This window comes from Ambystoma mexicanum, chromosome 3p (genome assembly GCF_040938575.1).
Source record: "Ambystoma mexicanum isolate Mex_15411 chromosome 3p, UKY_AmexF1_1, whole genome shotgun sequence".
Taxonomy (NCBI): domain Eukaryota; kingdom Metazoa; phylum Chordata; class Amphibia; order Caudata; family Ambystomatidae; genus Ambystoma; species Ambystoma mexicanum.
In genome coordinates this window covers 1090915048-1090941792 of record NC_090925.1, presented here as the reverse complement: position 1 = coordinate 1090941792, position 26745 = coordinate 1090915048, and positions in this window count along the sequence as shown.

The window sequence follows — 26745 nt, the reverse complement described above, 5'->3', positions numbered from 1 at the left end:
TGACATTGTATACCCACACCACGACTCATAGGGCCCTTTATAGAGCTTTGTGATGCATTCACTATCAAAGGGCCTCCCAATGATACCACAAATCTATTACCCAAATGATTTGCCTGTGATGTATTCTCATTCACACCTTGCCCCAGTACTATGCGTTCTGAGACATCCTGGGACACCAACCAAGGTCCGTCATCATTGGTCAAACATTGATGATAGCAGTGGGAACATACCTTACCTTACTTAATCTAAACTGTGTGCACAGCCATTTCATACAGCAGTCTATCACACATAAAAATGTAATACGAATGACTCCATGATGATGGATAGTTAGGTATACAGGATATATTGATATATGGGCCAGGTGGATGGGTCAGGGGAAACGTCTTTGTCTAGGAAGCAAGACAACACAGGTTTGAATTCCAGTCCTTCACTTAGAGACTGGTCTCCTGGTATAAAGTGTGTTGTAAAAGATGAATTAATTAATTAAAGTGGAGTGGATCAATATGAGGTAGGCACTGAGAGGTATATCAAAAGAACAAAGGTTTTTAGGGATAGTAACAGGGTGGTACAAACTCATAACTAATGCAATTGATCAATGGGATACTTTCAAAGGACAAACCAGTAAGTTATCTCTGATGAAATATGTCTGGGTACAATCAAAGTTTCAGAAGTGCATAATCCGCAATATAGGGATCTATACATGAGCTATACACTCACCCACTCATGATCTGGGGGTGAGTTAAGTGTCCCCGTATTTCTTATTTTTCTGCTTGTATTATGGATTCAGATCTCATGCTTCCAAGTCTTGACTACAGGGAGATATCCTCCTGGGTCTCTTGGGCTGTATGTGTGCTTGAATACTTGCTTTAGGCATAGGTTGATTCTGGGAGTGGGTGACAGTGAACTTACAAGAATGACCACCAAGAGGCAGGAAATATCACTTTCTATCTACGTTTATCTTTATTATTCTCATAGCATGGAATGGCCTGTCTGCCGCTCTGAAACATGAGCCGAACCACCTGAAGTTCCGGTAGCAGTTCAAGACCTTCCTTTTCGCTTCTGCTTTCTCTCTCTCTCTCCCCCCTGCTGACGAACCTGTATGCTGCACTAAGTGGTTGCCTAGATACCCTCAGTGTCTCACAGGTACCAGGCTTCTCCTTGACTACTAGCCCTTGCACTGCCTCCAGGCCTACCGCACACTTAGGGGCTGTATCTGGAACCCTACAGTCCTCTGCCTCTTGCACTTACCCAGAGCCGTGCTGCCCTTGCTGAACTTACTCAGAGCATTGCTGCCCTCATTGTACTTCTCCCTTCCCTCCCCCTGGCACTTCCCCTCTCCCTTCCCCCCTGCACTTTGCGTATCGCACTTGCACGATGTGAATGACATAAGGCCTAGTAATATCATTTGTTATGTCCTCCCTCTGTCTTCCCTCCCTTGTCTTGTCACACCTAGAAACACTTGTGTCCAGGTGTGTTATAAATGTCTTATCATATCATAGCATATCATGTCTGTCTCAGGGTCCTACCACACATTCCCAACACCCCATCCTCGTCTACCTCCTAGATTATTTGCAACATGCTCATCCCTGCTCCCCACCTTCAATTCCTCTGCACAATCTTTAGACTTGTCTAGTACCTCACTTCAGCTCCTCTTCTTAGTATCTCCTCAACTCTACACCTTCCATGTATGGTACTCCTATCCTCCATTTTAACAGTCTCTCATCCTGTCTACTTACTTCCCCTTCTTCCTTAAGATGCTATTGCTACTCTCTGCTGCTATTCTCTCTAAAACATCTCCATAGTACTCCCCTCCTCCTTCCCCCACTCATTTCTGAAAGTTCTCCTCCTACCCACTGTCCTTCCTAACATCCTTTACCACCTCCTCTATCTCTTCATTCCTAATGTCCTTTAGAACCACCTCTTTGCCAAACTCCCCTTCACCTTCCTCCCCAGCTAATTATCTCCAGCCTCCATCTTCTGCCTACTCAATATCCTCCTTCTTCCTACATCTGTCTTTTCCAATCTCTGGTCCTCATGCACAACTTACTAACGCCAACACTGGAACTCTCCAGCTCTGCACTGCTGACATCGTTCTCCCCATTGTATTGGGATCTAGTCATTATGAAGGGCTTGTGTTGAAAGGTTCCTTCCTGTTTGTCCAGAGGGTTCCTGTGAATGGCCTGACCATGCTTATTCACTGGTATTACCCGAAGGTTCAGACTCTTAGATAGAAGTCTTAAAATAGAGCAGCCATCAGATTACATCTTCTTCCAGAATATTCTTGGCCATCTACAGGTTGCACGCAGGTTAGAACTGGTGTTGAACATTCATTTTGAGGGTTAGAGAGACCCCACAACTGTTTATTTTACATGTGGTTTCCTAATGGGGGGGGTTCACCCATTGGTTTTATTGAAGAGAGTGTCTGCAGAGAATCCTCTTTCCTCTGTGTTCGCAGATGTGAGAGAGGCTTGAACTTTAGGTGTTTCAGCTCTCTCGTTTATGTGAGGAAGAAGTTGATTTGTATATCTGGTTGTTGCATTGGTGAGGGTTTTAATTTTTTTTCTGTCACTTTGGCTTTTAAATGAGTGAGGGGTGTGAGTGCAATTCGGACGTCCTCCTTTGAGGTGACAATCCCTTCTATGTGGTGCTCAGTTCCTTCAGATATACTTCCTGCCCCCAAATCACTATGTCCATTTTGCTTTTTCCCTCTGTAGGAGAGTGTGAGTAAGGAAGATGCAGTTTTTGTGAAGGTGGAATGTTATCTAGGTCAGGATAGATGCAGCTTGGATCCTATTCTCTTGCATACCTCCTAGCCACAGGAACCTGACTAGGGTTTGCCTGTCATCTTATTCCTGTTGAACTTTACTCTTCTATATCCATTCAAGGATTTCCCACTGATGCTGAGGGGGATTCAGGGAGGTGTAGACCCTGAATGATGTGTTACTACAATTAGGTATGGTGATGTGGCCTAGGGATATAGCTTTCTGGATTGTAGCTTGCTTCAAAGACCTGGCAATGTCATTCCCAGTTCTATGTGACGATAACCACAAAGTCACTTTGACACACAATGGGTCCGATAAATGGAATAATCTGCGCTGAAAAAAGGGTACTTGCACTCAAATTAATGCGTAAGTCCCTGTTTGTTGATTCATGGAAAACAAAGTGCAGGCCTTTCCCGGTTCTTGCGAGGAATCCACACCGGTCCACCACATCACTGTGACTGGACGAGCGCCTCACGCAAGACTCAAAGAGGAGGGTGGGTTGGGCCTGTGCAGTCACCGCAAAAGGGGTCCGAACACGTGAAATGAGGAAGAACAAGAGAAAATGTGGGCATTACGAGGAACGTTCTGCCGTCAAACAATCGCACCACCCATACGCATGCAAAACAAACGTATTCATGGATTTGAACAGGGAACGCTGCTTTGCGAAAAAGCATGCGCAAACCCCGAAACACCTATGCCACATGATAGCAGGCGTAAACATCAATGCGCACACTAACAAATGCATAAAAAGCATGCACGTACAACAAACAAAGGCTACAACCATGATGAATGCACCATTTGTTGCAGCAATCATCCAGGGACACCGCAGGAGGAGAAGAATGGCCAGGGCCCAGATCTTAACCCATGGACCAGCCTTTTTGATATGCCTGATGACCAGGACTTTGGCAGGTATGGGTACCCCCCATATTATCCTGTAGAAACAGAAAAATTGATATTAGGCCAGGAAGCCCAAAAGAAAACACACCAACACAGGTTACAAAGGACATACAAAGCGCTTTATTCAAAGTTACAACAATTACCAAAGTCAATTGACATACGGATAGCTATTCGGCCCTCAGAGTAACAGAACGAACCATCAACGGTAGTTCGCCGTGTTAGTGTGAGAGACCGTACATTGGGATACTCGGGTTTTTATACTTTTTATCCAGCTTTGGCCAACCCCCTCGCAGGTTAACCATTCTTGGGACCAGGCCTAGGGTTCGTTGCCAGGTCAATCCCATAATGTATGCATTTTGATCAGTTCCGCTGATACAGTTGTTCATTTACACATAGGTCAGGGATAGGACAAGGTCTCAGTTCGCGACCCCAACAAGTGGCCTGCGGGCATATTACTTATTCATGTGTGCGGGGGTCACAACGGCCAGAATCCCACTCGAAATGTCATTCGGCCTCCATTTTGTTGTTCAGGGTGACTTCCACACTGCAAGAGAACCTAAAATGGCGGCTAAATCCAAGATGGCGATTTGCACAATACATTAAGGTCAAGACCTTGCCGCGGAATCTATGTACACGATGTTTTTTTAGACAACTTGGCATAGGCCAACATACATTCAAACAATGCGATAGGAGGTACAATATTATTTCGATTTCCACAGACCCTCCTTTTGGCCTATGCCAAGTGCTAAACATCATCCCTAATACTTTCGAAAATGACTCCATGTATTATCATCTATAGGTTCCGCCTCATTGTCTGTAATGTCTATAGCCATAAGGTCGTTCATAAGAACCTCTTGTTACATGAATTCTTTAGATGCTGTATCTGGGGTATATATTTTATGCCCTATTGCGCTCACTGCTTGAGCACAACACCCCCCTATCATTCCACATATACTTGGGAGGCATTGAAAACAACAACAAAGGAATAACAGAATCCCTAAAATAACCAGAATAACGGAAAGCATCTTCCAAACCCAAGATCGCAAAGAATCCCAAAACCAAGTACTAAGGTTCCAGTCTCCTACAGGGATATGGACTTCAGAACTGAGAGTATGCAAGTTCTGAATTGCTTTAAAAATTGTTGGTGAGGAGTCTGGTACGAAAAACACAACAAGCGGACCCCACTAATTTGCATACTCCACCTCGTTCTGCCAAGATGACATCTAACGCCATCCGATTCTGAAGTGCTACCAATCTTATCGCCTTTTGCTCTAAGGTCATATTGTAGAGTATGTCCGTGGTCCGGTTGATCGTTCTCTCCAGTACCCTTGCTAATCCCCTAATGTTCTCTGAGTTTGCTATTTGTCCCCAAAAGGGCACAACCGATTTAGCTATGTCCCCCAATACTTGCCCAGGGGTATCTCCATTGTTGTCTCGCCGTGGAAGAGCCTTAGAAACCTCCAAGGTACTAACTACAAATACCCCAGGTAACAATATTCCTAAATAACAGGTTCCCTGCCAATCCTTGGGTAACCAGGGAAATGCTAAATTACCACAAACAAAATAAACAGGCCCTCCTGCATACAGAGGCCTGTTTTCCCCAGTCAAATTTACAATATTTTTACAAGTTTCAAAATCTCCCATTGGCCTAGTGCCATTTCTCTGTACACAGAAGGGAACCGAGTCGGGACTATGATTTACAGAATAAGAAGGAGGTACAGCGTCCTTATTGCCTATCGGAGCCATTTTAAAGGAAATCAGAGTTTGAAAAGGAAGAGATAGTTTGTCAGACGGCCTAATAGAAGCAACGTTAGGTTTACTTCTATTTGCGAAAAGCGAGCATCCCAGGGGAGTCAATTCACGTTTCTCAAAATCATTTAAATTAGTTCCATCAAAATTCCCTGAGATGCTATCATTCCATCGGCCAAAGAATAGTGCTCTGAGAGAGGCATAGCAAGAAGTTGTTAAAGGTAGAGGATGTATATACCATCCCAGTCCCTTGTTCCCATGTTGCGGTAAGTGAGTGCAAATCCAACAATTACTCTTATTAAAAATGGCATGAGTAGCATTCATTACTATCATCAGAGTATTATTATGATACTTCTGTCTATGTTGGGAGTCTCCAGGGGACAGAGTGTGAAGGTGTACAGAGGGAGTCAAAACAGTTGGTACGATCTTGGTCGGTAATAAAGGTTTCAAAGGATAGACTTCTTCGAAATACCAAAGTCCTACAGCAGCAGTTGCAAAAATAACAATAATCAAAATCAAAACACAACAGTACGTTTTCGGGGCCCAGGCACATTGTTCATTGTTCGATTTGGTCACCCCCTTATCTAAAAGTCCAGTGCGGGGAGCAGCGGTGAAGGTGGCAGGCATCGTAGTCCCTTGATCGACGGCCCCAATGTTCTTTGCTGGCGACACTACGGTCGCGTGATTTCTTAGTCCTTCCCAACCCTAGCCAGCAGAATCCCTTTTTGTTCAACAAAACAAAACAATTTTCCGATCACTTCCTTTTCCAGATGCACGACACTCGTGCTGTGGTTCTATTTCCGTGGTCGAAGGTTGTACCTGATGGTACCCAAATTTGTGTGGTCCAGAAGCAAAGTATCGTCACTTACTGAGGGAAGCGACGTGTCGGTGGCGACGGAAGTCGCAGAGCTCAAAACAGTGTTTTCCGGAAGTGATTTTTCAAGAGAGTGCGGAGACGAGATGGACTGTTCCCCAAGCTCCTCAGGCTCAGAGACCTTCTCCGACGCACTCACAGCGCTGTTTGCTACTCCAAGATCAGAGACTGTAGCATCAGCGAGGGGTTCTGCTTCTTCTGTAGCGTGTGGCGTCGGGTGAGGAAGTTTCTTGACGTGCGTCGCGTGAATCCAATTCTTCTTTCCAGCCACCCTCACTGCGGTCCTGGTGACCAGTAATACCTGGTGGTGTCCCCGCCAGCGAGGCACGAGACAGGAAGACCTCTCGTAGGCCTTCACGAGGACCCAACTTCCCGGCTGTATATCGTGTCCTGGGCCCGTGAACCGTACAGGTAAAGCAGAATTCACCTGGTGGTAAATGAAATACAGAATTTTAGTTAACTGGTTACAGTAGTCTGCAAGCAATACATTCTCCACCTCCCTCAGGGCTTTAGGTTTCGGGAGGCCCCAAATGTTAGCAGGCCTCCCCATTACTACTTCAAATGGAGAAAGCCCAGTTCTAGTCTGAGGTGTGGTACGCATAGCTAATAACACAATAGGCAAAGCATCTGGCCATTTCAGTTTGGTATCAGCACATGTTTTTGCAAGTTTATTCTTTAAAATACCATTGTGTCTTTCTACCAACCCAGCACTTTGAGGATGTCTAGCTGAATGAAATCGTTTCTCAATACCTAGGGCTGCACATATTTGCAAAATTACTGCTGCGATAAAGTGAGGACCATTGTCCGACCAGATTATCCTCGGGAGCCCGAATCGAGGAAAGAATTCTTTTACCATAATCTTTGCAGTGGTCATGGCGGTAGCATCTTTGACGGGGAAAGCCTCGACCCATTTACTAAAGGCACAAATAATTACAAGAACATATTTCAGATTATTACATCGCTCCATTTCAATAAAATCAAAATGTATAACCTCAAAGGGGACAGAGGGGGGCCCGAAACCTCCCCTTGGAGTCACTGTCCCTTTACCCACATTGTGCTGTAGGCAGATCATGCAGTTCTGGACGTGCCTCTTTGCAGTTTCCAGAATTTTGTCATTTACCCAACCCTGTTCTAACATTTTCGTGATCTGCTGGGCACACACATGCGAAGGACCGTGTGCCATTGTAACCATCGCCAATACATAAGAATAAGGAAGCAACCATTTCCCTTCGGATGTATCCACCCAACACCCTTCGTCATCCAGTTTCCCCATTCCTTCAGCCCACTTTCTAGATTCTTCCATCGTGGCATCAGTCTGAATATCTCGCACAGACCCAATACCTTCATCCATTATGCAAACATCTCTCATTTCCCTCGAGGTATACATGTCCGTGCTAAGGTCTGTGGCCGTTTGTCTGGCTATCAAATCCGCAAAAGCGTTCCCTCTGCCCACATCATCTATGACCTTGCGATGTGCTGCACATTTCATGATCGCTAACCGTTTAGGGAGTGAGAGCGCCGAAAGTAATTGCACTATCAAAGGGCCATGCTGAATCTTGGTCCCATGTGAGGTCAGGAACCCTCTTTCCGACCAAAGTTTTCCGAAGTTGTGAGCCACCCCAAATGCGTACTGGCTATCGGTATATATATTTACTCTTCGCCCTTGGGAAAGTTCACAAGCTCGGGTCAACGCTATAATCTCTGCGGCCTGCGCGGAGTTATGCGGAATTCTCTTAGTTTCAACAATTTTGCTCAATGTAGTAACTTCATAAGCAGCTGTAGATGTACCATTCGAAAGTTTGAAGCAGGAGCCATCACAAAACAGCTCCCCTTCTGCATTATCCAAAGGAGTATCTATGAGATCTATCCTGCCCTTCGTTTCTTGCTCGGTGGTATACAGGCAGTCATGTGATTCTTCGTCACCGCAAACAGTGTTTTGCGGGAAAGGTAAGAGTTCAGCCGGATTGAGAACACAACACCTCTTAATTTGAATATGAGGGGCAAACAGAATTAGTTCATACCTTGTTAACCGTGCAGAGGTGAGGTGTTGCGTTTGGGTTTTGTTCAATAGGATATCAACAGAGTGAGGTACCATCAAAATCAAATCATGGCCTAGGACCATTCCCTCACTCTGTTTTACAGATGCGGCAGCAGCAGCAACAGCGCGCAAACATCTTGGCAAAGCGCATGCGACAGGATCAAGGGTGGAGGAGTAGTAGCCGCACGGCCTATTCTTCCCTCCGTGTTCCTGTGTTAACACAGCCAAAGCACATCCATCACATTCATGCACAAACAACACAAAGGCCTTGTCATAATTTGGAGTACCCAGAACCGGTGCTGAACATAGCACGGTTTTGAGAAGCTCAAATGATCGTTGATGTTCCGATTCCCATGGCAGTGGCAGAGAAATGCCCTTCTTCGTCAAAGCCAACATCGGTTTTACCACTAGTGCGAAATTCGGGATCCACAACCTACATTAGGACGCCATCCCTATCAGGGCTCTGACTTCCTTCTGTGTATTTGGAACAGACATGCCAGAAATGTGTTTTATTTTTTCAGGTGTCAATCTTCTCCCCTCCTTTGACAGGAGGTAGCCTAGATAGGCAACCTCCTGACATCAATATTGAAATGTATTTAGCGAGCGAAGCTTTGTGACCATTTTTAGCTAGATGAACAAGCAACAGTATAGTGCCTTCTTTACAGGCCTTCTCAGAATCTGCAGCCAAAAGTAAATCGTCAACATATTGAAGCAGCGTGCAAGTAGGTGGCAATTCAAGGATGTCGAGCTGCTCCTTTAAAGCTCTACTAGAAATACTGGGACTTTCAGTATACCCTTGAGGTGCCCTTGTAAATGTAAATGAGCGTCCCCCCAAGGTGAACGCAAACAGATATCTGCTTTCTTTATGTATAGGGATACTAAAGAAAGCGTTTTTAGATCCACAATGCTGAAGTGCGTAGCCGTAGCAGGGATCATTGTTAATATCGTCGTCACATCAGGCGCAATTGGAAATTGTGGGGCGACCACTCGGTTAATAGCACAAAGATCAATTATAAACCGGTATGGAATTGCATTGTCGCCTTTCTTATATACGGGTAAGATCGGACTGTTACACAAACTACCTGTGATCTCCTCGATCACCCCACGATGTACAAAATCGGAGACAATGCATTTCAAAGCACGTTCACCTTCGGCTGATATTTTATACTGCGGGATGCGTGGCAGTTTCACCCCATGTTTCAGGACTATTTTAACGGGCTCAATCTGTAACACTCCGACATCATTGTCGTCCACCGCCCACAAACATTCCGGAACAATGCTAAACTCGGGAGGTAAAAGTCGAATCAAAACTGAGAATTAGGAAGTTGCTGTGGTGAAACCGTTAGCCGTACTCCATCCGAAGAACAATGAATTACTGCGTTCAATTTCTTTAACAAATTCAACCCCAGCAAATTCTCTCCTCAATTTGAAGTGAGAAGAAAAGGGCAATGGTCCGTGAAGGGACCCAAAGAAACGGATACCGGCGCAGAAACCGGACAGACAGTTGGTATACCAGAAAACCCTACAGAAACATTTGTTTGCCCTGACAGTGGGATGTTTGGAACCCTGGAATGATCAATGGAGCACTTCTGTGCTCCAGTGTCAATCAAAAACTGGTGTTTCCTATTCACCACTAATAATTCAACGTAGGGGCCTTTTTGATTAACGGGAATAGGCAAAGGTTCCAAACCCTGCTTCAGGCAATCCTAATAAAATAGAGCCTCATCAGAAGGAAGCTGTTCATTAAGGTAGGCAGCAGAAGGGTGATCAAATATGTTTCCATACTCGAGGTCTGATTTTCCCATGAAAAAGGTTGCTGAGAATTTTGCAAAAGCTGACGTCTGTCAGGGCCCCCTGCTCCAGGGCGGCCCCTAGGTCGTCTACCCATACCCCCAAACGCACTGCTTGACCTCTGGCGAAGGACAGGGCACTGTGCTCGCCAATGACCTTCCTGGCGGCAATAAGCACATTGATTAATATTTACAGGACTCAGAGGAGCATTTCCTTTTGGAACGTACTGACCTCTAGTTTGTGTCATACCTCCTCTGGGGTTTCTAATAATTTGCTGTAATAATACTTTAGTTTTCAAATCTCCCTTTCTCTTTTCAATTTTTTCCTTCTCATTATTAACACGGTTCTCATAATACTGAGCCATGTGCAAAACCTCAGATTGAAATTTTGCCTGCCAAGCGCTCTCAGAGGACATAATTTGTGACTGGATGTCAGGTAACAATCCACGTACAAATTTGTCCACGAACAACCTCTTCCCCGACTCTGTACCTAAATCCTGTCCACTGAAGTCAGAAAATACCTGCTCGAATCTATTGAAAAATTCGGTGGCGCCTTCAGTTTTCCCTTGAACACAGGCCGTAAGCTTGTCCCAAATAATCCTTTTTTCTGGAATTATAGTTTTTAGTTTAGCGACAATCCTATCAGGTAGAGTAAGTATTACCTGTGGCGGTTTCTCACCAGCTGGTCTTTCTCCATCAATTCTAATCATATTTGCCCACGTATCTCCCAGCCCTGCCATATCGTCTATTGTCCGAACCTGTTTCCATACATCTACGGGTAGGAGTACAGGGAATAACAAGTCAATGTCACTCAAGGTGAACACAGAGGACTGTAAAACGGACTCTATTTCTTTATAAAACCCCGTCGGGTTCTTCCTAATATCGGGAACTGATTGTCTAATTGTGTTCACTTCCTGTCGTGAAAACGGGACGTGAACGAATTGCGATACATAATGTGCAGGGATATCCACCGCGGGGGCACCAGTCGCCGCGTTGGCGGGGATCTCAACTTTTGGGACAAAGGTCAGAGGAACCTCTCTCATAGGCAACTGAGATATAGGTACCTCCGGCCGCTTACTAAGCAATAGAGCCAGGTCGAGCGCTAAGGCAGCTGTAGAAGTGTCGGGTGAAAAAGCCCTTTTACAAATCCCCAATAGTTCTATGGGGCAACTAACTTTCTTCCTTACACATTCCTCTTGCAGGTGCTGTACCATCACCTGAATTACTTTTCTTTGCATCTCTACTGTATACTGACTATACGTGTCATACACTTCGTCTGGCGGTATCGAAGAATCCGAGATCCATCGAACCGCATCTTTGGTACAAATTCGTACTTCCTCAGGTGTCGCTCTACGGCACGGGAGGAACCGTTTCTGTACATATATTCTATCGTCTTCATCATCCTCATCTCGTGATTTTTCAAAGTCTTTCCTAAACTCAAACAATCTTTCAACATATCCATATACTTTCTGCTCTGTGTCCCTCGAAAGTGCCAAAGCATTCAGATCTCTCACCCCTTGTGGAAGATCCGAATTTTGTAATCTACCCCACATCACACACAAATGAGTCCCCAAACCTTCGATAAAAACATTTTTCTCGGGAAAACTATTCAAATTAGATAATGTAGAAAAAACATTAGCTTGATCACCTTTCTCCATGCAATGTTTAGCCCATGCAAACAATTCCTGTTTCCTATCTGCAGAAACAGTACTATGAGTCACAATCTTTGACCCTGCACCTGGATCGACTCCAATCAATACGGGGCCACTCGGGAGCGGAGGTATAGGTAAATTTAACAAAGGTGCAACTATCGGTGCAGGGGGAAGGGGCGGTGCGATAGGCGGAGGAACAACAACCAAAGGACTAGGAACAATAGGCTGTACAGGGGGAACGGGAATAGCAACAGGAACAACAGCAGGAATGGGCAGAGTGCCCAAAACAGGAGCATACGGAGGTGGCGCTGAGGCATCGGGCCTGTGTTCATTTAATAATTTCTCAATAAATTCCTCAGACACATGGAAATCTTTAGAGGGATACATTTTCTGGATCCCGAGTGAAAAGGCTCTATCCATATTTTTAACTGATTCTGACCGCTTTTCTTTATCATATAATAATGCTTTTTCAGCGTTTGTTTTATGACGACGTGATTGTTTATCCCTACTTTTAAGCTGCTGCAATGCTTCTTTCTTCCAATTTTGCAACACATCAAAGGCTGCTGGTCTAGCCTTTTTCTTTAACAAGATCGATTCTAAGTATTCAATACGGGGGATCTCAAAACTACCGTTGATTGGCCACTGAAATTCGGAGGCATGTCTGGTCTGTCTGTGCCAAATATCATTAAATACTATATTTCCAATGCCATACTTACAGTACATAGTACACGCCAGCGACCCCTCCTGTGGTGCCGGGCGGCTAAATTCCAAGGAGTGCCGATCGCTGCGGAACAGAGCCCTAAAGCAGCTAGACAATTTCCCAGGCATTTCACAAAAAATTGGTGTTACCTGGTTCAATAATTGTGTCTGCAGATACAATACGCCAAATTCAAAGTGTCAGGGTTAAATTAAGAGCTGGGTCATGACTGCACCTGACCAAACCAAAGGAGGACCGTACGGTTTACAAAGAACTTACCTAATGAATTTTACCTTGCGTTTGGTGGTTTCGGCAAATCTGCCCGCCTCAAAATTGGACCCTCGTCAAGATGCCGTGTCAGACCACACGACTATCGTCCAAACATCGGATCGTGCAGCGCTGCCGAGGTATCGCGTCTCGATCGGTCAGGCCCGCAGAATCACACCACCCGATCCCGGTTCAATAGTCTGTGTCAACCTTCAATGATCCGACATCAATCTTGAGGGTCCCTATTCGGGCGCCAACTGTAGAAACAGAAACATTGATATGAGGCCGGGAAGCCCAAAGGAAACACACCAACACAGGTTACAAAGGACATACAAAGCGCTTTATTCAAAGTTACAACAATTACCAAAGTCAATTGACATACGGATAGCTATTCGGCCCTGAGAGTAACAGAACGAACCATCAACGGTAGTTCGCCGTGTTAGTGTGAGAGACCGTACATTGGCATACTCAGGTTTTTATACTTTTTATCCAGCTTTGGCCAACCCCCTCGCGGGTTAACCATTCTTGGGACCAGGCCTAGGGTTCGTTGCCAGGTCAATCCCATAATGTATGCATTTTGATCAGTTCCACTGATAGAGTTGTTCATTTACACATAGGTCAGGGATAGGACAAGGTCTCAGTTCGCGATCCCAACAAGTGGCCTGCGGGCATATTACTTATTCATGTGTGTGGAGGTCACAACGGCCAGAATCCGACTCGAAATGTCATTCGGCCTCCATTTTGTTGTTCAGGGTGACTTCCACACTGCAAGAGAACCTAAAATGGCGGCTAAATCCAAGATGGCGATTTGCACAATACATTAAGGTCAAGACCTTGCCGCGGAATCTATGTACACAATGTTTTTTTAGACAACTTGGCGTAGGCCAACATACATTCAAACAATGCGATAGGAGGTACAATATTATTTCGATTTCCACAATCCTAGACCTGGTCAGGGAGAGGGACGATGACCTCACATCACCCACTATGTGCTCTGTAAGAGGATTCAATCCAGCACTACAGCTAAGTCAATGCCTAGTCTGGGATACTGAATGGAAACCCTTATTGATATATCTTTATGTCCAGTTCATGAGTTCTGGATGACTACCCCTATATAACACCCCTCTCTTGGAACCCCCATGACCCCACTGAGCCAAGAAGTAGTTCTGTTTTGCAAGTTTAAACGGTTTATTTGAGAATGTAAACAATATATATATATATATATATATCACACTTTATACTAAATTAATAATTAATATCACACTTCAGAACATGAGCAGTTAACAACAATGGGTAATGTTCTACTAATAAACTGATTTGATTACTCAGGAGTAGTATAAAGGATGAGTTAGCACGCTTGGGAATAGGAACAGAAGAATAAGGTGGTAGAGAATGCTTTATCTAGTTTCAGATGGATGCAATGTTGAATGAAAATGCAATACAGAAAATACTCAATATGATTTCAACAAAACAATGTAATCACTTTTCTCTGGCAATCCACTCTCCCCCCTTTATGCAATGTAAGGAAATGAAGAGGAGAGCACGCAGTTCTTAGAAATGCAATCAAATGTAATTCAGTTCACCCCAGCAAGCTTAGACTACAGAAGTTTGAAACACAGGCCCAAAATGCTTTTATATGTGCTGGCAATGAAGTGAGGAATATGCTGAAAATGGTTTTAATTCCCTTTAGGAGGTTCAGGGTGAGTGAAATATACTTGGGATGAGTTCAGGCTCACTTTAGCAAGGATTTAGGAGTAACTAGCAGGTTAAACGAATTTTTGGCAAAGGAAAGCAAGGAAGCTGCTGTTTTCACACGTGGCTGGATTTTTAACCAAATCGCGAATCGCGGCAAAATTCGCAAATGCGTGAATCACGATTACGGCAAAAGTATAAGTCGGTTCTAAGCTTGTTGCAAAGCTGAGATTCTAAGCTTTCAGAGGAAAGTTAAACCAAGTTCCTAGCCCAAATGGGTCCAGAGATACGGACGATTAAATAAAGGTAGTTTTTCGGATTTGAAATTTTAAAAGTTCAAAGCGACAGGTTACAGCTTGCAGCTAGAAAATGACAGGTGGAGAATTCTTTGCGTTCTCACTGGAGAACAGGATTGTGTGTCAGAATGATGTCATTTAATGGCTTGCAGAAAGGACACTCCCCTGTCAAATTACACACAAATCTATATTTGACCTAAAGACATATTTCATAGATACACAGTGGTTTGAAATTACATGTACCCATCACGGATCACATGAGGTATACTCTGTTCAAACTCTGATGTTTCTAAGAGCTCGCATTCAGAACTGGCAACATTTTGCGTTTTTTAACTGGTTTTGCAACATTGGTTTTTCATTAAAAAGTATACACATATACACGGCCTGTCCATACATACTCCAGTAAATTCCCATGTCTCTAGCTTAAACACAGAGTCTGTGGTGTCAATAAATAGCGGGGTTTTGCCCCAGAACATCACACAAATTCCCAACGCGTCTTAAAACGTGCACCGAAAAATCACAAGAATTATGGTATCATTTAAATTATTTTGACAAGTCCGCACTGTGAGTTATACATCTTTCTTAGAATCATATTCTGGCCAACAGGGGTGTGTCTTTTCAGGTCACATGGTATAGAAACCAGTTTATCCAGTTTCTGCCAAGCTCAGAGACCCTGCCCCTCCCAGCTTCTGCCAAGAGGAAGCTGTTTTACGGTCCCCCCAATAAACCATCTGCCTGAGTCAAGGCAGGGCTTTGTTCAAAAGGAAGCCATTTACGACCACCCTAATAAAACATCTGGCTGGGCCCTTTCTTTAGTTTCTTGCAATCCCCTGGTAATTCAATCAGAGAGTGTGTGACCTCCTTTTGGCATGAGCAACAGAATGCAGCCAGGCCTGGGAATGCATTTGTTGGGCAAGCCCCCACTCCTGTCGGGGGTAGCTGTCTGGCAGAATTCCAGTTTCCTTAAGCCAGGTTTCAGGTAAAATGTCACTTTTTGTTCCCCAGTTTAAGTCAAGACAATTTTTACATATGCAGCTAGAATGCTGATTCTAAGTTCAAAACTATGACATTTTAACAGTTACAAACTATGTGACACTCAAAAGTAGGTCACTCAGTTAATTTAACATTTCGATTTTGGTGGTTTTAATCCAGTTTCAGTTAGGCTGCTGACATGCATAGCTCAGCCAGTTTTGTTATGAACATTGTTTTGGGCTCTTCATCTTCCCAGATTTAGTATGCACACATACTTCATTCTGCCAGATGTCCGCTGGTGTTCAGTGAGATTTTTGGATGTGTTGCAATGTTTGAAAATAGGCATTTTGAGCTGGCATTCAGAGAAACAAAAGGTGATTTTAAAGTGCGGTTTTTCCTTTGGCACACATTTCACTCATGGCACCCCGGCCCATCCTGCTCGCACTGGTGGGTGGCAAGTTAGGCAACCATTTTAGTGTGCACAAACTGCGTGGTTCTCCTGGATTTTGGCACACATGTGGGCTTTTTGGCCATCTTGGATTTTCTAAGCCCACAGCACCAAATGTTGCAGCATGATAGCTCAAACGTGGGTCAGGACACCCAAAAGCTCCCAAGGACCGAACCCCTTGCGAACGGTGCTCAATGCTCTACATTTATTGGACACTGGGTCATTCCAGTGGACCACCACCATAGTAGGTGGCATCTTCCAGGCTACACAGTCTTGCTGCTTACACCTGGTGTTAGCAATCAAAACCGCACGTCCTTCAGTCCGCCGGCATATCTATATGACCAGAACACTGGCAGAAAGGCAAGCAGTGGTCCAGAAGTTTTATGGGGTGGCACACTTTCCAAAAGTGCTAGATGCTATTGATTGCACCCATGTCGCTCTACGTCCAGCTAGAGCAACAGAGCACATCTACTGCAACTGGAAACATTGTAACTCCATCAATGTCCAGGTTGTGTTTGATGCCAAGGGCATAATTACTGAAGTGTATGCCAACTATCCTGGTAGAACACATGACCTTTACATCTTCAGGATGTCGCTGCCAAACCAGGCCCTAGAAGCTGGGAAGCATGGCAACACATGGATCATTGGTGAGTATGAATGGCCATGCACATGCATGCATGTGGCTCAAAGACCAATAGACACTGTCAACAAATGACAACCATTCTCACATCTAGAGGGAACAGTGACTACACTCTGAGCACATATATGATGACGCCCATACGCATCTCCAACACACCTGCAGAGGTAAAGTACAACATTGCCCATATTGCGACTCAGGGAATAGTGGAGCACACATTTGGAGTTTTGAAGTCATGTTTCTGCTTCCATAACCAGTCTAGTGGTGTGTTTCTATATGCACCACCTGTAGTCTGCAGGAACATTGTGACAGCATATGAGAATATGTCCTGCACAATGTTGCAGCATGGTGTGGCATCCCAGTGGACATGGTGGTGGCACACCATCCACACCCATAAGCACACCACATGCCATAGGCTGGGTAAAGGGCATGTGGAGAGGCTGCACGTACCCAGTTTATGCATTTTTTCTTCACCTAAAATCCTTACCCTGTGGCGTGCATACGAGCCGGCAAAATCCCAGGTGCCATTCAATGATGACAATGGGCCAATCCACTGTGCCCACAAAACCACTCTGAGAAAGTGCCCTTGAAGTGCTAATTTGTGTGCATTCCATTTTGTGTTTAAAAAAGAAACACATTGAAGAGGGAGGACACTAATACCACCATGCCAGCCATTCAATGAAATCACCCATTTGGCACCAGTGGGCCAACAACTCACGCCTCAAGGCATCCCTGTGTGCCCAACCCAGGTATGCCTGCAGACAATGTAGATCTGCCCGTCGGCCCCTGATGTTGGCCTCCATTGTGAAAGCAAAAGGAGTACCACAAATGGAAATACACCAAACACGGGTTTACAAACATACACAGATCTTTATTCTAAGTAACTGAACATTTTTCAAAGGAACAAAGTAACAGATAGCTATCTGGCCCTCAGTACATCACAACGAATACCAGCCCATTCGGTGTCAGAAGTGAGTGGGGCTGTACCTCAGAATATTTGCTCTTTTATACAGTTTCTAACCTAATGTCCAGCCCCTCTGTACATTAATAATTCCCAATATAGGGTTTGTGCCGAGTTCACCTCTGACTCGCCCAGCTATATGCATACGGATCACCTTCAGTTTACATGTTCAACAAATCACAATGGCAACAGTATATTCTCAGATTTAACATAAGCCTTAGTACATATTTTAATACAATGCAGTTCAACAAGTGTTCACGTTTAGTATTAACACAACATTGTGCTTCATATATACTCACGGATCAGTTACGTTGGCACAGGTAATCCTCGATCTACAGATCAACGAAGGACAAGTTCTCAATACATGACCCTAACATTTGGCCTACGGGCAGTTTAGGCATTAACTTGCACTTAGGGGTCAAGATGGCCATGTTACAAACAGAAGAACACTGTCCACCATTTTAGAACACAGGGTGACTTTGGAGCGAGAATCAAAATGGCGGATGAACCTAAAATGGCAGCTAAATCGACCTAAGGTCAGAACCTTGCAACGCGGATTTCTTCGCAGAGCGACTGGGCTTAGGCCAATATATACAACAAAGGAGGAACGATATGATTTTCTGTTCAACATCATGCGCCGCCTGTGGAAGCGACATGTGGACCGCATGACCTGCAGCTGTTGCTCCACCTGTTTTGCTCGGGGGATCATGGAAGTGCCCACCCTATACATGCTCTCAGCCAATCTCTCAAAGGCAGCACCCTGTCGATGTGCAGAACGCAACATCTTCAGCTCCCACTCTGTCTGCCCAGCATGCACACATCCCCCATGAGTGCAGGGCCCACACCTGCCTGCTGCAGGGGAGCATGTCCCTTGCTGTGATGCCCCTGTCTCTGGCTACAGGTCTGCAACACTCCCTTGGACATCTGTCCCAGGACCAAAAAAACAATACATGGGAGTGTGCCCTTGCAACCATAATCACCAAAGACAGACGTGCCATCACTGACAGGCCTTGTGAAGGCACTTGACCCCCTGTGGACTCATGGCCCCAACTGATCCACCCATTGGTGCACTCACCTCTGGCAGCATTGAGGACTGCACATCCAGGTCAGCATCAGAGCCAGTTGAGTCCAAAGAGTCAGAAGTGTCTGCAGCATGGTCTCGATGGTCTGAAGCACAAGTGGATTCTCACGGCCTGCCACGCCCTCCACTGGTGGTCTGAAGCACCACCGTCTCTTCTTCCTCCTCCTGCTCCTCTACATCTGTTGCCTCCTCACCTGCACATGGACATAAAAAGACATGTGGAGTCATGTTTGTTTGTTTGTTTGTTTGTTTGTTTATTCATTTGTTAGGCGCACCAGACTTGTGAGTAAAAGGGCGCAACAATATGGAAATGCAAAGCTTACAAAGGTTACGAATATATACAGGATACAGTATTTACATGGTAGCAAAATATACAGTTTTTACATGATTAAAGGATATATACAATGTACAAAATAGGGTGAAGACAGAAAATAGCCAATGTAGTTACAAAAATAAGCAATAGGCACTGTACAAAAAGATATATGTACCAGAAGTGGGGCCCTTCGTAGGGCACTTAGGCTCAAATTGCACAAGGTCTTCAGAGTTAACGCAGTAGTACGCTGTAATGCAGGATGGCCAAGTCTCTTTGGCAGTGGACAGTTCCCCAGTAGGTAATGGGAGACTAAGGGTCAGTAGCGATGATGTGTTTATTACGTTTTTCCTGAAATGTGGGTAAGGTTGGTCTGCTCTCAGCTCCTGAGGCAGTGAGTTCCAGGACTTAGCTGCCTTTGCAGTGAAGCTATTGCCCCCAATGGTGGTGAGCTTGTATTTGGGGATGGTCAGACAATTAACATTCCCAGTTCTAGTGGGTCTGAGAGAGGTTCTTCTCTGGAATTTGTCTATAAGGTAACTGGGGGCTGCGTTGTTAAGGGCTTTGTAAGTCGAGCAGAGCGTTTTTAGATGTATTTAGTTAGATGTGGATAACCATTTATGTTGGCGTCTCACAGAAGAGATGTGAGTTTTCTTGTTGATGCCTAGCGCTGCTCTTAGGGCATTATTCTGTACTGTTTGGAGCTTTTGGATGGTAGATTTATTAGCCCCACTGTATAGGGCATTACAGTAGTCAATTCTGGAGAGTATTAGGGCTCTGGCCAGGATCAGGAAACTATTGTCAGAGAGGAATGGCTTACCAGCTCTAAGTAACTTGCAGGTGTAAGCCATGGCAGAGGTGAGGCATTTGACCTGTTTGTCGAAGGACAGTGTATAGTCCAGGTAGAATCCAAGGGTTTTTACTTCCTTGGAAACTTTGATGGTGTTCCCGACAATATTAAATGAGGAGAATTCTTGGCCTAGTTTTTTGATATTAGCCTGCGAACCCAGAATTATAAGTTCAGTCTTATCATCATTCAAGCATGGGTCATGAGTGGCCATCCATGCTTGGATGATAAGGTAAACTTTGTTCACTAAACCCATGTCCGTACTGTAATCCCCAGAAAGTGGGAGGAGAATCTGTGTATCATCAGCATAGTTAGTATAGATGATACCCAGCTGGTCCAGATCGTCGAACAGTGTCTTAGTGAAGATATTGTAGAGGGTGAGCGAGACGCAAGACCCTTGGAGAACACCACATAGGATAGGTATTGGGTCGGCAGCTGCTGAGGGGGAGAAGACTCTCATGGTTCTCTCACTCAGGAAGGACTCGATCCATTTGATGGCACCCCTGGAGAAGTGGGCTGCAGAGTCAAGGTGCCGGCATAGGACCTTGTGATTGACCAGATCGAATGCGGCAGTAAGGTCAAGTAGGAGCAGGAGTACTGTCCTTCCTTTGTCTCTCTGCTCGTCTATTTGGGACTTTAGGTCAATTAAGGCTGTCTCTGTTCCGTATAGTGGACGAAAACCAGATTGTCTGTTGCCTAAGAGTTTGTGCAATTTCAGGTGTTTTTGAATTTGGATGTATGCAGTTTTATCCAATATTTTTAGTAGAAACGGGACCGTGGTAATGGGCCAGTAGTTGGTGGAAATAAGAGGATCAAGTGTCTGTTTCTTGAGGAGGGGTAGCACCCAGGATTGTTTGAGGTTAGCAGGTATGGTACCTGTGGCAAATGAGGCATTTATCAGTTTGGTTATGAATGGGGAGCGTTCTCTGGCAGCATCTTTTATTAGTTGTGCTGTGCAAATATCGCCTTTGCAGTTCGAGGGCTTCACTGATAAGATAATTTTTTCTACCTCCAGGATAGACATTTTAGAAAAATGGAAGGTAGTATTGTTTGCCGATGGTGGAGCGTTGGGCGAGAGGGTGTTAGTCGAGTGCTGTAAGTTCAGTACTTCTTTTTTTTGTTGAATTTTATTCTGGAGTGTATTAATTTTATTAGCTAAGGCATGTTGGATGTCTGTACACCAGGATTTGTCCTTAGTGCAGACATCAGGTATAGCACTTGGGGACTCTAGTTCTTTAAGTATAGAAAAGAGTTCTTTCATGCTCGAGTTAGCAATACGTTTGTCATAGGAATTACGTTTTGCCCGGCACATTTCCTTCTTGTAGTGTGAGGAAAGTGAGGTTAATTTAACTTTGTTCTCACTAGAGGGGCAAAGTCTCCAATTAGTTTCAATTTTATTCTTTAAGGTGCGAAGGTCTTTAAGTTGTGGAGTGAACCATTTGTTTAAATGGGCTATTGGTTTGCTAGGTCTAAGTTTGACAGGGGCAATTTTATCCAATGTGGTGAGCATAATGTTATTAAATTCCTGAACTAGGATGCTAGGATCAAGATTTTCTGGTAATGTGTTAAGTGTGGGAAGAATGGCAGGGATGCCTTTCTCTACAGTGATGCTTTTTTTACTTCTAGTTGAGCATGGTGGCGCTAGTGGTTGAGCCAATGGAGTGGGTCTTATAGTGGATAGGTGGAAGGAGACCAGAGAGTGGTCTGGCCACGATAATGGCAGAATTGATGAAATGGTAGCTGAACAGTTAAGGTCCACTATCCAGACCAGTATTCTCCCTTTAAGGTGGGTAGGTTTATTAACTTTTTGGGTGAGGCCTAGTGCGTTGATAGTGTTGGCTGTATCAGTTGCGTTTTTATCCATATGGTCATTAAAACCTAGGTTAAAGTCTCCTCATAGGAGAAGTTGCAAGGTTGGTTTAAGGTTATTCATAATTATATTATGCAAATCTTCCTCAAATGTACCAAGAGGGCCAGGTGGTCTATATATTAAGTGCATAGTAAGGGATTGCGAGTTATTTATCTGAAATTTGGTAGTGAGAACTTCACATGATTGTGATAGATGGGAAGGGGCTAGTCTAAGGCCAAGGGCGGTTTTAGAGATAATAGCAATGCCGCCACCTCGGGCATTATCTCTGTCTTGTCTGACTATGGTTTAGCACTCGGGGATAGCTAGCATACGAGCTGGTCCTGCTGCATTATGGAGCCATGTTTCCATAATTGCGATGAAATCCAGGTTCACTTCAGAGATTAAGTTGGCAATGTCGGTAGCATGTGCGACTAGTGATCTTGCATTAAGAAGCGCTCCATTGAGGAAGAGGGACTCAGATGCTTTGTTGACTCGGATAGGTTTGTCAGAGTTGTTGCAAACTTTAGGCTTATGGTTATTAATCTGAGGGGTATTCATGTTCAAGATGGAAGGTGGTGGAGACAACTTTAAGTGGCTAGGTCTCAGGATGAGTTTATGGTTGGTTTTGAGGTTAGTGGCTGGAAGGGCTCTTCTCAATGGTTCATATAATTTGGCTAGTCTAGCAAGGAATCTGACATTTCTACTGACCGTGGCACATGGGAGAGAGCCGTAGGATATTGTCTCTAGGGCCATGTAGTGTATGGATGGATTAGATTGCGCAATGTTTGTGGGGGTTAGCAGGCTAGAGTCTAGGATAGGTACTAGTGACTGACCAATGTAATCTTGGCTACTCAAGTCCGCATGCATGGCAACAGCCATAGTACAGAGCAGTATTGCTAAGTTTAGCATCCTTCCAATTCCAGTATCAAGGATTGAGTAGTATCAGAGATAGGGGATTCAGTTACCGCTAAGTAAAGCAGATTGGTAGGTGGAGCTATGAAGTGACTAGCATGATACGGTCAACAACATTAGGCAAGGCATAGCATGAAGCATACTGACGTCAGTGCATTGATAGGTCATAGGCCTAGTGCTGGCCGTAATGTGTCGCCACAGCTAACAAGGTCAAGGTTAGCGCAATGGTGGCATTAGAATAGAAGCTATGGCACATGTGCAACAGTGATTAATGTGACTAGGAATACACGACACTTAGAGGCCAGATAAGTCACTCTGGGTAGGTGCAGCTTGAGCACTGCAAGTACGACCGGGTACATAGGCTGGGAGTGCTGTGGAAGCGGCCAATGGCAGATTAGAGTTTGCTAAGGCAATGTAGCACAGGCAAGATAGGCAGGGCTAGGTAAAGTGGGGCCGGGCAAATTCAATTTTGCTGGAAGTGTAGCACAAGCTAAGTAGGCGAGGCTAGGTAAAATGCAACAAAGGGCAGATTTGAGTTTTGCTGGCAGTGTAACACAAGCTAAGTAGGCAAGGCTAGGTAAAATGCAGCAATAGGCAGATTTGAAAGTTACAGGCTCACCAACAAATACTGGCAAGGCAGCAGCGGCCTTAAATCAAGAGTTAGGATAAAGGCCATTCAGTGGCAGACTTTGAATGTAAAAATAGTGGTTCAGTCGAGGTAACATGGCATGATGAGCATATCGAGATAGAAAGGAGTACAATATGAACAAGCGTTACAATATGACCAGTTAGGAAGTTATCTTCCCACATATGGCAGTAGTGATACCCAGAGTGGTACTATGACATATTAATCATACATTGGTGAATATTATGGCAACTAATGTCAGGTTTGTGGGGTGGAAAGCAACGTGCCTGCGGCTGACTTCATCGTGATGTGCTTTAAGTCAGGTGCCGACAAGATGAGGCAGAAGCACGGTGTGCACTGTAGCAGAGGGCTCATGTGCAGTTAATAGGGCAGAGACAGTTAACTTTGCTGTAGTAATCACCAGTGTTTGCGAAAATGCTTGCACCTAAGTGCAGATCATGGCAGCAGTAGATAATAGGTAAACATGAGTGCCTTACATAGAAGGAGGTGGTGTTACCTTGATAATAAGGTGTGCAGGAGCCAGGGGGGCTGGCAGACGGCAACCACGGCAAAACAGGCTCAAAACAGGAGCTAGGCTTGCCTCCCGTGGGCCTTGGAGGGAGTGGGCCGGCTCTCCCTACCGGTGACCAATGGGAAGGATATGGGGCCGGGGACCAATCAGCTCACAGCAAGGGCCTGGACTCAATGGCAGGTATTGTAGGCAGTAAACTATCGGCCATCTTAGAGCGCTGGGTACCGCGTGTACCTTGATGGCGGCAGTATTCTGAGAAAGGCGTTTCAGGGTAAATAAACGTGTAGATTTCGTTTTGCAGGCTCCGGAATCAATACGTGCACAATAGGCATAAATGAAGGATTTTCATGCGATTTTTGCACGGTTGAACGGGGGCATCCACGCTTACCATTAAAGATGGTCAGCAAGGCTGGGCAGCTGGTATGCTCCGTGTGCAATGTGTCCCCAGTAAACATGTGCATTACATAGCTGTCATGCAACAAAATGCAAGGCATGTCATCAGAAAAAATACAGCATCAACTATGGACAACACACTATCTGAGCATGGCATATGCAGACTGGCAACACAGTTCCCTGCTCAGGGCCATGTTGCCAGTTGACACACAGGGTCGTAAAGAAGCACATTATGACCCATCATACAGCAAACTGTTGACTAATACCAGTGAAATGGGCATGGACATGTGCCTTTGTGATGTGCACTAACATAACATGGCAAAAGGTAGACACACATATCCACATCCAAGTTTGCATCCATTACATGCCACACCAGTGTTGTCTTGGTACAGGGACTGCGCAATGGGAACATGCAGTAAGTCTGGGAAAAAAGAAATAGTCCCAGGTGATGTATGGATGTAAGAGTACCACCTAGGCAAGGTCTGTAAAGTGAAGAGAGTAAGTCAATGGAGTTGTAGATAGGAACAAGGCACAGTTACCCACAAGAGGGAGTGGGGCATGGACCCATGCAGTTTGGGCTGAGTGTGGTAGGGTAACAGCGAGCAGGCCTCACAGCGATTTGCCTCAGGAATTAGTGCCATTGGGACAACGGGGAGGTGCACAGCCTGGACATATGCACACTCACTTAGGGCACACCATAAGGCATCTTGGGTGTCCTATGTGGCATGGCAGCACAAATTTACATGTGTGAAAATAGATTCAATACCCTGCATGGCTAGAACTGTAACCAGGATTTCAGGTACATGTCTAGCAGAGCAGAGTCACTCACATCAAGGATGCATCAAACAACTGTGCAAGTTGTGGTATCATGTTACAGATGTTGCGGTGTTAGCTAGTGGGGGATGAGTACTGTCACATTGACATGTTTTCAACTGATGTACAACACATGGTCTGCATCCACTTTTGTGTACACGGACAGAAATCAATAAACCCCATGGCATGGTTCACCTGGGGCAGTCATTCCAATAAAGCCAGATGTGCACCACAATTATACATCTTGGTAATGCATTACTTCACATACTCAGGATGCACATTGTTGGTCACTCATGGGCATATCCTCATAATTTTCCAGGTCTCCCACGCCTTACACCTGCTTCAGTAAAATGAATATGATCATTGCCTCTTCATGCTCGGTCAGCTCCTTCTCCTCTGGTGACCCCCCCTCCAGTTGTCAGAGCAGAGGCCAGGTTGTCACCCAGCTTGGACTTGGTGCGACGGGTGAGATCATTCCAGCACTTCAATACCTGTGCAGCAGTGCGCTTCTCAAACCCTAAGGTGTTGATCTCATCTGTGACATGCTGCCAATGTACCATATGCTGAGCTGGTGTATGTGTGCTCCCCGGTTGCTGGCAGATGTCACAGTGGTGAATGGTCACATAATCCATGAGGATCTGGAGTTCTTCATCATGGAAGGTCTTCTTCGTCAATGTGCCAGTGTCCTGTGCTGTGTCATGGGGTCGAGCCTGTTCCTGCTGTGCAGGCTTTGCCTTCTTGCCTCAAGGTGTTGGTGACACCCCTGTGTGGCTGGGACCACTTTGGAGTCCAGATGCCAGACCACAAGTGGCCTGGGGCATGGCATGACCCCCTGGGGCTTGGCAGCTGATTCCACAGCATGTCCCTTACCGTTTCGGGCTGGGACAGCTGCTTCCATAGCATTTTCCTTTCCCTTTTGGTCTGGAACAGCTGCTTCCAAAGCATGTCCCGGAACCCTTGGGGCTGGGACAGCTGCTTCCACAGCACGTCCCTGACCCCGGCCCTGTCTGCCCCCTTTCCCTTTTGGGGCCTTTCCACTCATGTTCCAGGTCTAATAGAAATATGGAAGGCACATCAATTAATTGTCCTGGGGAAAATGAGTGAGGGCAGTCTACTTGATGGAAGATGTAGGTCTGTGGTCCAGCAAGGCTCAAATATACCCCAGGTGTGGATCTTACGGTATGCATAACGCACAGGTACCTGGAAAAAAAAGAATGCGTATGCGATACCAAGATAGCTTCCGAAATAAGAAAAAAACGGTACGCGATACGCAGTAGCACCCAGAGTTGAAACAAATGTGTACGTGACTCACCATTAGCCTCGCAGAAATCAATGGTAGAGGCGCGTATCCGCAGAGGCAAATCGCCCACCAAAATAAGAATTTTGTACGGACCCTGAAGTGAACGGATTGCGTGGCACCCCAAAATACACAGTGCCCCACTTGTCTGTCTCGTCCCCTTCGCACACACTTCCAGAGTTGCTTCTACAAGTACTTATGTATCCCCGAATATGGCGTGCTCATTGCCTGTGCATAGTGTATGCCTCTTAAGTTATACACTGAGGGCCTTTCCTCTCATTTGACGCGTCCACGCTTTTCTCACTTTTTTACACTCGCAGTCCCTCCACACTGTTCATGGCTGCCATCATTGTG